The sequence below is a fragment of the Triturus cristatus genome, chromosome 12 (assembly GCF_964204655.1).
Source record: "Triturus cristatus chromosome 12, aTriCri1.1, whole genome shotgun sequence".
Lineage (NCBI taxonomy): Eukaryota > Metazoa > Chordata > Amphibia > Caudata > Salamandridae > Triturus > Triturus cristatus.
Genome location: NC_140595.1, coordinates 585,974,416 through 585,987,905, shown reverse-complemented (window position 1 = coordinate 585,987,905; position 13,490 = coordinate 585,974,416). Strand labels below are relative to the sequence as shown.

The following is a 13,490-nucleotide window of genomic DNA, read 5'->3' as shown; positions in this document are numbered from 1 at the left end:
CATCATACAGTCTACCCTGCTGTTCCCTGTACAATGTCTTGGCGGCATCAGTGACAAGGGATTTGTATTCAAACTGTTTCAAGCTAAGGGCATGAAGCCCCTCATGAGTAACACCCGAGTCTAGCCCAGCCTCCAACTCCAGTATTTCAGCCTCAAGCCCCGCGACCTCCCCAGTCCTAGCTTTCTTGGTCTCAGCTATTAAAGAGAGGGCCTGGCCCCGTATGACCGTTTTAAAGGCTTCCCACAAGGACACTGAGGACAAGACAGACCCCTCGTTCTCCAAGAAGTAGTGGTCGAGCGACTTCAGGAGGCTATCGCGAGTCTTAGGGCTACGGAGATGCCAAGGGTTAATGGGGGCAATCTGCCCCGTGGCCTGCATCCCTGTATCGAAATGCAGCCACACAGTGGAGTGGTCGGAGATGCCCCGGGCCAAGTGTCGAACCTCACCAATGTGGGAGGCCTGGGCCGCGGGCATAAGGAAGTAATCAAGCCTGGAGAGACTCCCGTGCGCCCCGGAGTGGAAGGTGTACTGACACTGCGTCGGGTGCATCAACCTCCAACAGTCCACCAGACCAAAAGTGTCCAAGAACCCACCAAGCCATGATTGGGAAACAGGAAGGGCCCTGGGGGGATGCCGATCCAGGTCGCCGGATAGCACCGAGTTAAGGTCACCACCCATGAGGAGAGGACTATCCGGGAGTTCCAGCAACATCCGACCAACATCAGAGAAAGTGGAGGTCTGGAGGCCCGGGGGGACATATATCGTAACTAAAGAAAGGGTCCTCCCTCCCAGTTAGGGCGGCATAACGCCCTCTGTCGTCCAGGATGACGTTGTCAATTTCTAGTGGGAGGGAAGACCGAACAAGAATACCGACCTCCCTGGAACCGGTGGTGAACCCGGAGTGTGCAACCAGTCGGTATCCCCACCTATTCATCGCATGACACACATTGCCAACCAAGTGCGTTTCCTGCAGGAGTACAACATCAGGCGCCAGACGACGCAAATATTGTAGTACAACACCCAGTTTGATACGATCCCCCAATCCATTGACGTTCCAAGTTAGCAACCTCAACCCACTACGCCCCCCCATCCCCACAAAAGTAGCAGGAGTCTCCCCACAGAAAGCAGGACACCGGAAACAAAGAAAGAACAAATATGCCGCCTTGAGAGAAAAAGAAACACCCCCAAACACAAACACCCCCACCAAAACCCGGTACAACTCGCCCCTCCCTGCACCCCTGCAAACTGTAAAACCACCCCAAAATGCAGTGTGCCTGTCGCCCTAGCAATCCCATTCTACAAAAAGACCCCGGAGGAGGAGGAAGGCCAGCCACCACCCGCCACCCAGACGAGAGCTACTATAAGACAAGATATACAAGAGAGGTAGAACCCAACTGAGTAATGTCCGAGTATCAAGGTTAGGGACCGAAAAGTCAATTCTGTAGAGGCTCACCACCCTCGGCACCGCCAGAGTGCCCCGCTCGATCGTCCCGACCAGGCAGGGAATCCAACCAGTCACTCACATTGTCCGGTTGTTCAAAAAAGAAGGTCCGCTCCTCATGTTCCACACGAAGCCTGGCAGGGAAGAGCATCGCATACTTCAAGCCCAGGTCCCAAAGACGTCGCTTAACCCCCTGAAAGCCCATCCTCTGTCTCTGAACGAGTTGAGTGAAGTCCGGGAAAAAATTGACTGAGGAGTTTTCGAATTTCACCGGGCCGTGTACCCTAGAGGCCTGCAAGATTGCATCTCGGTCCCTGAAATGGAAAAGCTTGGCGATGATAGGCCTCGGGGGAGCACCAGGCCCAGGCTTACCGCCCGGGACACGATGTGCGCGCTCCACAGCAAAAAACTTGCTAAGTCAGACGGGGCAAGATGGGTGAGGATTAGCTCCTCAATCAGGAGGTCGACAGAACGAGTCTCGGGATTCTCCGGAACACCTACGACGCGGATGTTGTTGCGTCTTGCCAGGTTCTCAAAATCATCCAACCGATGGGACATCAAGTCGTTTGCCGATTTCAGGGCGCCAAGGTCTATTCGAAGTTCCGACACATCGGCCGTGATGCTGGAGGTCGTCAAATCCAACGACTACACCTTCTCGTTGGTTTTGGACAGGTCAGCCCTGATTAAAGTGACATCGATGGCGACCGTGTCAAGTTTACGAGCCAGGGCCTCATACTGCTGGCCGATGGTCTCCTTCATACCGGTAATGGCACCCATAATGTCCTGCAGGGACAAGTCGACAGGGACTGATGGGCCGTCTCTGACACCCTCCGGGGTATGGCTGGAAAGCCCTGGGGATCCCTTGGCTTGAGTGTAGCGGTCCATAACATTCGTCTGGAACTGCCCCCTGCGAAGAGACGTCTTGGTCTTCCGCTTCTCGGGTTCACCCCTTCCCGTCATGGTGGAAGATGCACCCCGGAAGGGCCCGCAGGACCGAGTGAAAATCGCCGCCGGTCGGCCGGGCACCAGCCGGCCGAGAAGCTGGGCAGTGGGGTCCGAAGAAAGTCCCGACTTGACTCAGTACTCCGTAGGGAGAAAGCAGTGATGACACCGGAATGGACTGGTCCCCGGCAGAGCGGAACAGACCCCCAATCAGACCGTGCCAGAAACCAAAAGCGAAACTGAAAGTGGGGGTACGCCCACTGGTGAGGTCCCAATGCCGTTGTTATTCAACTACGTCCCGGATCCACAGCTCGCCAAGTCCCCGGCACTGCCCCGAGATGGGCCTCGAAAGTTCAAAATGCTGTAATTTCGGTCCCCCAAGTCCGATTCAAATTCTGAAAGGAGTTATGGACTCAGTCTAGGCTCACCTTCAAAAGTCCGTCCAAGAAATCAGGATATCATCAGGATAAATTGCGAGGAGTGGCGAGGGTCCGGGGAGCCCTGTGCTCACGCGACCATCTTGGATGCGCGCTAAGCTCCTCCTCCCAGATAAGAGATTTTTAAATGTTTTGTAGAAGAAAGGTGAATAGCTAACTAGAACAGGAGCCATAATATTTGGAAGCTTTGCAGAGCTAGTGAAGACCTTTCGGGTGGTTGTTGGGTCCTCTAGAACCTCTGCACTTCAATCAGTATTTTCAGGACTCTAACATTTGCCACATAGTCTGTATGGATGGAGGTCTTGATGCAGCATATAGGGTAGCAAAATAATTGTCAAATTCTTGTGCTAGTCTGGTGATTAAGTAATCACTGTACAGTTGTTTCTAATAAGTTGGTTAATATAATTACAGTTTTATAATTCATTAGGACTGAGTGTAGTTTCATCTAGCAAAACTTGATCTAATTTTCCCCTTGACTTCAGTAGACTGCTGTATGTCACACAGTAACAAGTTAATGTGTGTTGCCCTTTCAGGAATGGTATGTGTTGCTCCAGGTCTATTTTATGGGCTTTGTCTCTATGGAAAAAAGTTGTGGGAAGCATCAATTTACTCCTATTTACTGTCGGTGCATTCCATCTATAGCTGGTTCAGTTTTTATCATTTTCCCTGAAACAATTTAAGGATCTCTCTGACTGTGTGCTTTACAAGTGGGTCACAAAATGTTATTTCATTCAATTACTACTGTCCAATGAGGCAGGTTACATCCTTTTCTAGCTCATAGTTTATTGTTATTTGGGCGTGATCTGATAATAGCGTTCCTATGGTGCTAGAGGTTGTTAAATGGATAGCAGGGCAATGCACCAGGAATAATATCTCACTATCTGGTTTCATTTCAGCAGCAGAAAAAATATCAAAACAGAGCAAGAACTAAAGTAACTTTGCCCTCAGTAACATAAAACGGAAACCCCAGTGTGGACTACAAGTAGTATTGCAGGGGAAAAATGTGTTCTATTTAAGACCATAACACGTCATCTCCTCCTCTTTTATGCTACTGTACAGCCAGAGAATTTCTATTTTCTTTTATAATTTCATAATGTTAAGCTGCTTGTGTTAAGGGTCCTTTGTTGTGCTTTTTAAAAAGAAATCTGTTTGCCGACTGCCACTTCATTTTTCAGAATGCAAAGGTTAGCTGGGGTTACTGTAGTCATACTGCAGCTCTGCACCAAGCTCACCTTCACACTGTAAGAACCTCACAAGGCGGTCTCTCAGAACTCCTCAGGTTCACCCTTGTTCTTTCGCGTCCACTGACTTAGACACTGCCTGTTTTTCAGTGACACTTAAGGGGGCATTACATTCAACTAATACTTGTAACTTTGATTTAATGACAGTGCCTAAGATATCTGGCATGGCAGATCAGGCCAAAGAGGGCACAGGCTCTACTGGTACAAATGAATTATCTAGCTTGATTCAGGGAGTGATAGGTTTTATCAGCAATTCTTTGCAACTTGCACTCATTTTAAGATGGCGACCATTCTCCATTTAATGGATTGCCTGCAACCACAAAACTGGATGGTCTGCTTGGACCTCAAAGATGTATTTCTAGCAGAACAAGTCGATCCTCTACAACATCTTTAGCTGTCAATTTTCTTCCTGGAAAGTCTGGGTTCGGTTTTAAACCAGCAGAAATCTTTCCTTTTCCCTGCTCAATCATTAGAGTTTGCAGGTTTTCAAGTCAATTCCCTTTCATTCATTCCCGAATTATCAGTTAATAATGATTCAGAGGGAATCTCATTTCTCAACACTGTCCCACATTTTTTGGTTCAGAAATATGGGTTTACTGGCGACTTCAGTCTAAGCCCTCTTCCCAGATTCCCTTTATTATCAAGCCTTGAAGGGCATAAAAGTTTGTAATCTGACACAAGGTCTTTCGAACAAAGACACCACAATTTGTTTGGATTTAGAAACAAAGCAAGAACCTTTATAGCGGCTGAAACCTCTCCATTACTGGAATGGCAGAGCCATCTGCAATTTTCCATAGATCTTCTCAAATTCTGATGATGCAAGTTTGTCTGGTTGGGGGGCATGTAAGTGCAGCAAGATACAGGAACCATCTAAGAGGCACTTGCTCAAAGGTTTTATCAGAACTAGCAAAATAGATGTCTCCAACACCACTTCGTTGTCACAGCAGAGTACAATTCTCAAAAACGTGAAGCAGATTGGTTCTGACATCATCGAAAAGACGAGTAAAAGGTAACTTCACACCCCTATTTTTCACTACAAGACCTGTGGGAACCATTCTTACAGTTAGAGACCTAATGTAATGTCCTGGGAAAATGTGTTTCTTCATCTTTACAATCAGTGTCTGCTTAAGCATTTTCTCCTTTCATACTGATCTACTGTTGTCTTTCCAAACTCAGGAAGGAATTGAGGTTGCTGGTCATCTCAATAGCTTTCTGGCCTACTCAAATATGGTATCTGGATCTCCTCTAGATGTCCACAGATACTCCTGTTCTTCTTATCCTCTTCAATCATCATCTTATTAGCCCAGAAGGCCGGCCTTACGAACCAGTCCTGTCGGGAAGCCTCAGACTAGTAGCCTGGAAGTTCCAAGCCACTTTTTAACGGGCCCAGGTGTTTCACAGATTCCATTAGATCCTTCAAGGGTTACTGGGCACCTGGCACCAAGAGAGCCAACAAATCTGCATGGGTTTCCTGGGACTGCTGGTATATAGAATTACATATCAATGCCATTTTAGCACGTCTCGGTTGTGACAAGTTTCCTAAGATCAACAGCAGCTGCAGGTAAGTGCTATAGGACAGGAAACACTCAGATTGTCTCTTTCCCTGCAACATAACTTGTCTGCCTGCAAAAGGTAATAATGATTTTGTGCTTATTTCTTAGACAAGGGTGTCTGAAGTGAAAGTTCTGGATTTGTCTGCTAGACCGTTTGCTTCCTCTGGGGTTCTTTTCTCCATTTCTAGAAGTACAAAAATCTAATTTCTTCAATTATATATTTAGCTTTTCCAGATCATCCAAAGCTTTGCGTTGTTCGCTGACTAAAATAGTATGCGGATCATATGTCAACTCTCAGATCATTTGCCCTGCAACTATTAACTTCCTTTAGACAGCCTCATTTATTGGTTTCTTCTGCAACTCCTGCTGGATGGGTCAAATGGAAAAATGAAGCAAGCTAGTATTGATATTTCAGTGTTCAGGGGTCACTCTTCCAGAAGAAAGCGTTTCGCCTGGGTTTTAAAATTGGAGGACATTCTGGGAGTGGCCGATGAGTCTTCGGTTTCAATATTCAAAACATTATATTAAATGCCGGTAGCAAAAGTAAGATGTATGCTTTCAACCAGCATAATTGGAGACTCTGGTCTTATAATAAAATCTGGATTTTCCATGATGTTCATGTGGGAAAGCTCCAATTTTCTTAAAGTCATAAAATAAATACCAGTATTTGTAAAGCGCCACAATTACCCTTAAGGGTGTCAAGGCGCTGGGGGCCGTCAGGGAGATTAAGCGAACAATTGCCCAGAGTCACATGGTGCTGGGCTAACCTGCCGCCGGCGCTGGGGATCGAACCGTGAGCCCAGGTGTTCCGGAGTCAGCCGCCCTGGCCGCTGCGCCACACCTCGGAATATAAAACCACAGCTATGTTATTATATCACAGAGGAATTCCAAGACTTGAGTTTACTTTTTTCCAGGCTCTACAGCTGCTGCTCTGCTTTAAGAAACAGGAGGACCTAACACGCTATGGTCTTAAAAGGGACTAATTGTTCACCTGAGATATTGCTTGTAGTCCACACGTAAAGGGCTCTGGAAACTGTTGTGTTTTATGATACTGAGGACAAAGCTTTGTAGTCCTTTCTCGGTTTTAATATTTTTTCTCTGGCTGCACTTTAAATAAAGCAAGAAAATTAAGCATAACACTCACCTCTGTGTCTGCTAAAAAACTAGACTTCCTAGATTAACAACTTTTAAAATATGGATTCTACAGTGGAAGGTTAATTTAATTTTTATTAGGACCGGTCGTCTATTCAACTACTAGTTCCCTTGGCCCTTTTAATTGGAAAAAAATAAATGCTCACCAGTTCAACCTCCGGGAAGGCTGCCATCCCTAATGTGAATCTTCACAGACAAATGGTATTGAAATAGATGATAGGCCTGAGGAGAGATACACCGGTGCATTGATGTATGTCATTCTCTAACAATTAGGCTTCTCATAGATGGAAGAGCGAAGTAGTAGATAGACTGAATTGGGACTGAAGGGAAAACACACTGCAAGGCAAAGAAAGCAATCGGAGGGAGCTCAGGTCCACTTTCGTCTATTTGTCTTTGGACACTAACTAGTTACAAACCTGGAACCCGTTTCTTGGTTGATGACAGTAAAAGGAGTTATACCTGCCCGGAAAAAATAAACAGCAGGCAAAGTCACGTTTAAAATGCACATATGTAACTTAGGTTACTTTTTCTAGAAACTGTGATGAAATACTTTTAATGTGACTTTAATACATTTTAGAGGACAAAATAATTAACACTGATATTTCATGCAAATTAATACTTTATTTTACTGTACAATTACTCGGCGAGTTACTCACTTGATTGCAGAAGACTAGAGCATGACATATTCCTGACTGCTGTATGTTTGTGTTTTATCACTGGGGCAAAATAGCAGAGCATTTTTGTCATTTAATGGAATTTGCTTCATTGCTACTTTTTGAGATAATTTCAACTGATAATATCCATATTATTGGCTAATTAACAACAAGGGAAGGCCTACGGTTTCTTCCTGATTTTGCAAGGAACCTAGAGGCTCATGAAGCAACACACTAAAAGAAAGGGAATCTGATGATTGTTGGCGAGGGATCAATCAATCAATCAATCAATCAATCAATCAATCAATCAATCATTTATATCGCGCACTACTCACCCGGAAGGGTCTCAAGGCGCTTGGGGGAAGGGGTCTGCTACTGCTCGAACAGCCAGGTCTTGAGCTGTTTCCTGAAGGCAAGGTGGTCCTGGGTCAGCCGCAGGTGGATGGGCAGGGAGTTCCATGTCTTAGCCGCCAGGTAGGAGAAGGATCTTCCACCGGCGGTGGCTCTCTGGACGCGAGGAACGGCTGCGAGGGCGAGGTACGCGGATCGTAGCTGGCGGGTGGGCGTGTAGAAGGTCAGGCAGTCGTTGAGGTACCTTGGGCCCAGGTCGTGGAGGGATTTGTGTGCGTGGGTGAGGAGTCTGAACGTGATCCTCTTGTCGACAGGGAGCCAGTGCAGGTCTCTCAGGTGGCCCGAGATGTGGCTGCGTCGGGGGACGTCCAGGATGCGTCGGGCCGAGGCGTTCTGGATACGCTGAAGTCTTTTCTGAAGCTTGGCTGTTGTTCCGGCGTAGAGGGTATTTCCGTAGTCCAGTCTGCTGGTGACGAGGGCCTGGGTGACAGTTTTCCTGGTTTCGGTCGGGATCCATCGGAAGATTTTGCGGAGCATGCGGAGGGTGTGGAGCATGATGAGGACACGGCGTTGACTTGTCTGGTCATCGATAGGGAGGAGTCCAGGATGAAGCCCAAGTTGCGTGCGTGGTCCGTTGGCTTGGGTGCGGTGCCTAGAGCCGGGGGCCACCAGGAGTCGTCCCATGCGGAGGGTGATGGTCCAAGGATGAGGACTTCTGTCTTGTCCGTGTTCAGTTTCAGGAGGCTGATGTTCATCCATTCGGCGACGTCTTTCATCCCTTCGTGTAGGCTGGCTTTGGCGGTGTCGGGGTCTCTGGTGAGGGAGAGGATCAGCTGGGTGTCGTCGGCGTAGGAGAGGATGTTGAGGTTGTGTTGGCGTGCGATGGCAGCGAGGGGTTTCATGTAGACGTTGAAGAGGGTGGGGCTGAGCGACGATCCTTGCGGGACGCCGCAGATGACTTCGGTGGCCTCAGAACAGAACGGAGGGAGGCGTACTCTCTGAGTTCTGCCGGCGAGGTATGAGGTGATCCATTCCAGAGCCTTCCCTTGGATGCCGGTGTCATTGAGGCGTTGGACTAGGGTGCGGTGGCAGACAGTGTCAAATGCTGCGGAGAGGTCTAGGAGGATGAGTGCCGCTGTTTCACCGTTGTTGAGCAGGGCCCGGATGTCGTCGGTGGCTGCGATGAGGGCGGTCTCGGTGCTGTGGTTGGTTCTGATGGGTCGAGGGATCCGTATGTCTCGAGGAAGGCGGCCAGTTGCTTGTTGACTACCTTCTCGATGACTTTGGCAGGGAAAGGAAGGAGCGAGATGGGGCGGAAGTTCTTGAGGTCGGTCGGGTCCGCTGTTGGTTTCTTCAGCAGTGCGCTGAGCTCGGCATGCTTCCAGCTTTCCGGGAAGGTGGCTGTGTCGAAGGAGGTGTTGATGATGTCTCGGAGGTGGGGTGCGATGGTGGAGGTTGCCTTGTTGAAGACATGGTGGGGGCACGGGTCGGTCGGAGATCCGGAGTGGATGGTGTTCATCATACGGGCCGTGTCTTCGGGGGTCACCTTGGCCAATGTCTGGAGGGTGGCGGCGGGGTGCGTAGGTTCGACCGATGGGTGCGGGGGTGGAGCGCCGAAACTGCTGTGGATGTCGGCAATCTTGCGGTGGAAGTACGAGGCGAGGGAGTCGCAGAGGTCCTGTGAAGGAGTGATGTCGTTGTTGCCGGTGCTGGGGTTGGAGAACTCCTTGACGATGTTGAAGAGCTCCTTGCTGTCATGGGCGTTGTTGTCTAGTCGTTCCTTCAGAGATTTCTTCTTGGTGGTGCGGATGAGCTGGTGATGTCTGCGGGTGGCGAGTTTGAGTGCGGTCATGTTGTCGGCGGTCTTGTCGAGGAGCCAGGCTTTCGAGGGTGCGGCAGGCCTTCTTGGAGTCCTTGAGTTCGTCGGTGAACCAGGGGGCCTTCTTGCTTCTGGGTCTGGTGAGTGGGTTCTTCAGTGGGGCGAGGCCGTCGGCGCAGGAGGTCAGCCACTGCATGAGGTTGCGGGCTGCTGTGTTGGGGTCCGTTGTCCTGACAGGTGGGCTCTGGCCGAGGGAGGTGGCGAGCTGGTCGGCGGTGATCTTGCTCCAGTTTCTGTGGGGAACCTGCTTAGGGTGGTGGTGGATCGTGTTCTTTCTGAAGCTGAACTGGACGCAGCTGTGGTCAGTCCAGTGAAGTCCGGTGGAGTGGCTGAAGGTGATGTGCTTGCTGGATGAGAAGACGGGATCGAGCGTGTGGCCGGCGTAGTGGGTGGGGGTGTTGACCAGTTGCTTGAGTCCGAGGTTGGCGAGGTTGTCCAGCAGGGCGGTGGTGTTGCGGTCGTGGTTGTTCTCCAGGTGGAAGTTTAGGTCCTCGAGGAGGATGTAGTCGGTGGAGGGGAGGGCGTGTGGGCTGATGAAGTCCGTGATGTCTTCGCAGAACTGTGTGCGCGGTCCCGGGGGTCTGTAGATGAGGGTGCCTCTGAGGGTAGTCTTGGGGTCGGTGTGGATCTGGAAGTGCAGGTACTCGGCGGCGTTGAATGCGTCGATGGAGTCAGTCGAGATGCGAATGGTGCTTTTGTGTACGATGGCGATGCCTCCTCCGGTCTGGTTGATGCGATCCCTCCTGATGATCTTGTAGCCGTCCGGGATGGCTATGGCGATGTCGGGGGCTGAGGAGGCGTTCATCCAGGTTTCCGTGAGGAAGGCGACGTCTGGAGATGCGGTGTCGAGGAGGTTCCAGAGTTCCACAGCGTGTCTGTGGACGGAGCGGGTGTTGAGCAAGATGCACTTGAGGTGGTTGCTGTTGTCCGTCTTGGTGGGCGCGGTGCCGGGTCGGAGGCAGGAGAAGTTGCAGGATCGGCAGACGAAGGGTCCATGGGTGCGTCGCGGGGATGCTCGGTAGCATCCGGTGGTTCGGCCGGTGTTGAGTGCGTTGAGTGTGGCGGCATTGTAGGTCCTACGGGGGGGGGGGGGGGGCGGCGGACGCGGGGGCCTGGCGCTGGGCACGGTCCAGGCGCAGACGGGCTTACATTTGGCGCTCCTTCGGCGCACATAAGGCGCTCCCGCTGCGCGCGTCCGCTGCGCGGTCGCTCAGGGGGCGTCATAAGTAAGGAGCCGGGAGGGAGGGTCAGCTGGGAGGCGGGGTGGCCAATGGGTAGCGAGGGGAGGCGGGTCTGTGGGTCAGCGGCAGGAAACGAACTGACCAGGGGCAGCGGCGGTGGAAAAAGGGCGAGAAGGAGGGGCAGCGGCACCTACCAGGAGCAGGAGACGGCACCTACTGGGAGGCGAGGGCAACGGCGGTGAGGCGGTATGCGGCGTCAGGCAGGAAGCGGCAGGCAGCAGGAGGCGGCAGAGCAGGGGTGAGGAGCGACCGGCTGTGGGGGCACAGGGGGTCACACTGACCAGCCCACCGCGGTCCCCTTAAGTAAGCCGGGAGGGAGGGTCAGCTGGGAGGCGGGAGGCCAAAGGGTAGCGAGGGGAGGCGGGTCTATGGGTCAGCGGCGGGAAACGAACTTACCAGGGGCAGCGGCGGTGGAAAAAGGGCGAGAAGGAGGGGCAGCGGCACCTACCGGGAGCAGGAGACGGCACCTACTGGGAGGCGAGGGCAACGGCGGTATGCGGCGTCGGGCAGGAAGCGGCAGGCAGCAGGAGGCGGCAGAGCAGGGGTGAGGAGCGACCGGCTGTGGGGGCACAGGGGGTCACACTGACCAGCCCACCGCGGTCACCTTAAGTAAGGAGCCGGGAGGGAGGGTCAGCTGGGAGGCGGGGTGGCCAATGGGTAGCGAGGGGAGGCGGGTCTGTGGGTCAGCGGCGGGAAACGAACTGACCAGGGGCAGCGGCGGTGGAAAAAGGGCGAGAAGGAGGGGCAGCGGCACCTACCGGGAGCAGGAGACGGTACCTACTGGGAGGCGAGGGCAACGGCGGTGAGGCGGTATGCGGAGTCAGGCAGCAGGAGGCGGCAGAGCAGGGGTGAGGAGCGACCGGCTGTGGGGGCACAGGGGGTCACACTGACCAGCCCACCGCGGTCCCCTTAAGTAAGGAGCCGGGAGGGAGGGTCAGCTGGGAGGCGGGAGGCGGGGTGGCCAATGGGTAGCGAGGGGAGGCGGGTCTGTGGGTCAGCGGCGGGAAACGAACTGACCAGGGGCAGCGGCGGTGGACAAAGGGCGAGAAGGAGGGGCAGCGGCACCTACCGGGAGCAGGAGACAGCACCTACTGGGAGGCGAGGGCAACGGCGGTGAGGCGGTATGCGGCGTCAGGCAGGAAGCGGCAGGCAGCAGGAGGCGGCAGAGCAGGGGTGAGGAGCGACCGGCTGTGGGGGCACAGGGGGTCACACTGACCAGCCCACCGCGGTCCCCTTAAGTAAGGAGCCGGGAGGGAGGGTCAGCTGGGAGGCGGGAGGCGGGGTGGCCAATCGGTAGCGAGGGGAGGCGGGTCTGTGGGTCAACGGCGGGAAACGAACTGACCAGGGGCAGCGGCAGTGGAAAAAGGGCGAGAAGGAGGGGCAGCGGCACCTACCGGGAGCAGGAGACGGCACCTACTGGGAGGCGAGGGCAACGGCGGTGAGGCGGCGTCAGGCAGGTAGCGGCAGGCGGCAGGTAGCGGCAGGCAGCAGGAGGCGGCAGAGCAGGGGTGAGGAGCGACCGGCTGTGGGGGCACAGGGGGTCACACTGACCAGCCCACCGCGGTCCCCTTGAGCGAATGAGCATTGAGGGACCAGTGGTTAAAAAATATAAGTGATAGACTATGAAGTTAGCAAGTCAATACATAGAGCTTGGAGATATAAGTATATGTACTGTATGATACATGCAAAACAAAAGAACCTGAGGGATGCAACCTCCAAGTATAATATATTTGGCAGGAGATAAGTATTGTGGATGTAATACGTGTTTGTCATTATGGGATTATTAACTCAAACCAGGAAATAGACATGGTATCTAGATTACCACTACTGTTGCATTATTATTACACAGAGCGAGTTTGGCTACATAAGAGGTAAATCAGTTGATTCTCTGGAATTAATTAGTCTAGGCCGGGACTATATTTTGTAGTACATTGTTGAGTATTTTATAAAATATAAAATGAACAATGCATAGATAAAACATTAATTCCTGTTTACCAAAGTGTGTTTTTATACTTATTCAATTGTTTAATAATTCTTTCATTAGGTGACCTTTAGGGTGGCTAAGATGGCTGCTGACTTAGATTGCTTCTACCCAGGCCGCTCTTATCCTGACCCACCGTCCTATAATGAGGCATTTAACTATCTTTAACGTGGTTGTCTGCATTCCTCTGTGCTTTTAAGCAGGCTGATGGGTCCAAGAACCAGACATTCTGGAGTTAATTTTGATGGTGCAGCAGACACAGATTGCCAACAAAATCCAAAGTGTGGTGATATATCAGTTGCTGCAATACAGTCCTCTAATATTTTACAGCCTTTTTATACACATCCAGGAAAAAAAGAAAAAGACACCTGATAGGAATTTGGAATGGAAACCTATGATTACATCCATGGACAGAGACTCTTACACTGCTGCTTTCTATGAAAGACAGCTTTGTAAAAAGGTGTTCCGTGGTCCACGAAACATGGCAGAGAATATTCTACTGTTTACGCCCATCAAAGATCCTACAACGCAGTACTGACATTTAAGGAATATTATACCAAGCATGTTATTAATGGTATATATTTTGCCAAATTATATATTTAAAAATTTGGAGACAAA

The 13,490-nt window shown here is 51.4% G+C and overlaps 1 protein-coding gene across 2 annotated transcripts in view; it reads right to left on the bottom strand.

The window, feature by feature from the left end:
* DHODH (dihydroorotate dehydrogenase (quinone)) overlaps nucleotides 1-13,490 on the bottom strand; it is a 212,406-nt gene that overhangs the window by 46,583 nt on the left and 152,333 nt on the right. The gene's annotated exons all lie outside the window — the stretch shown is intronic.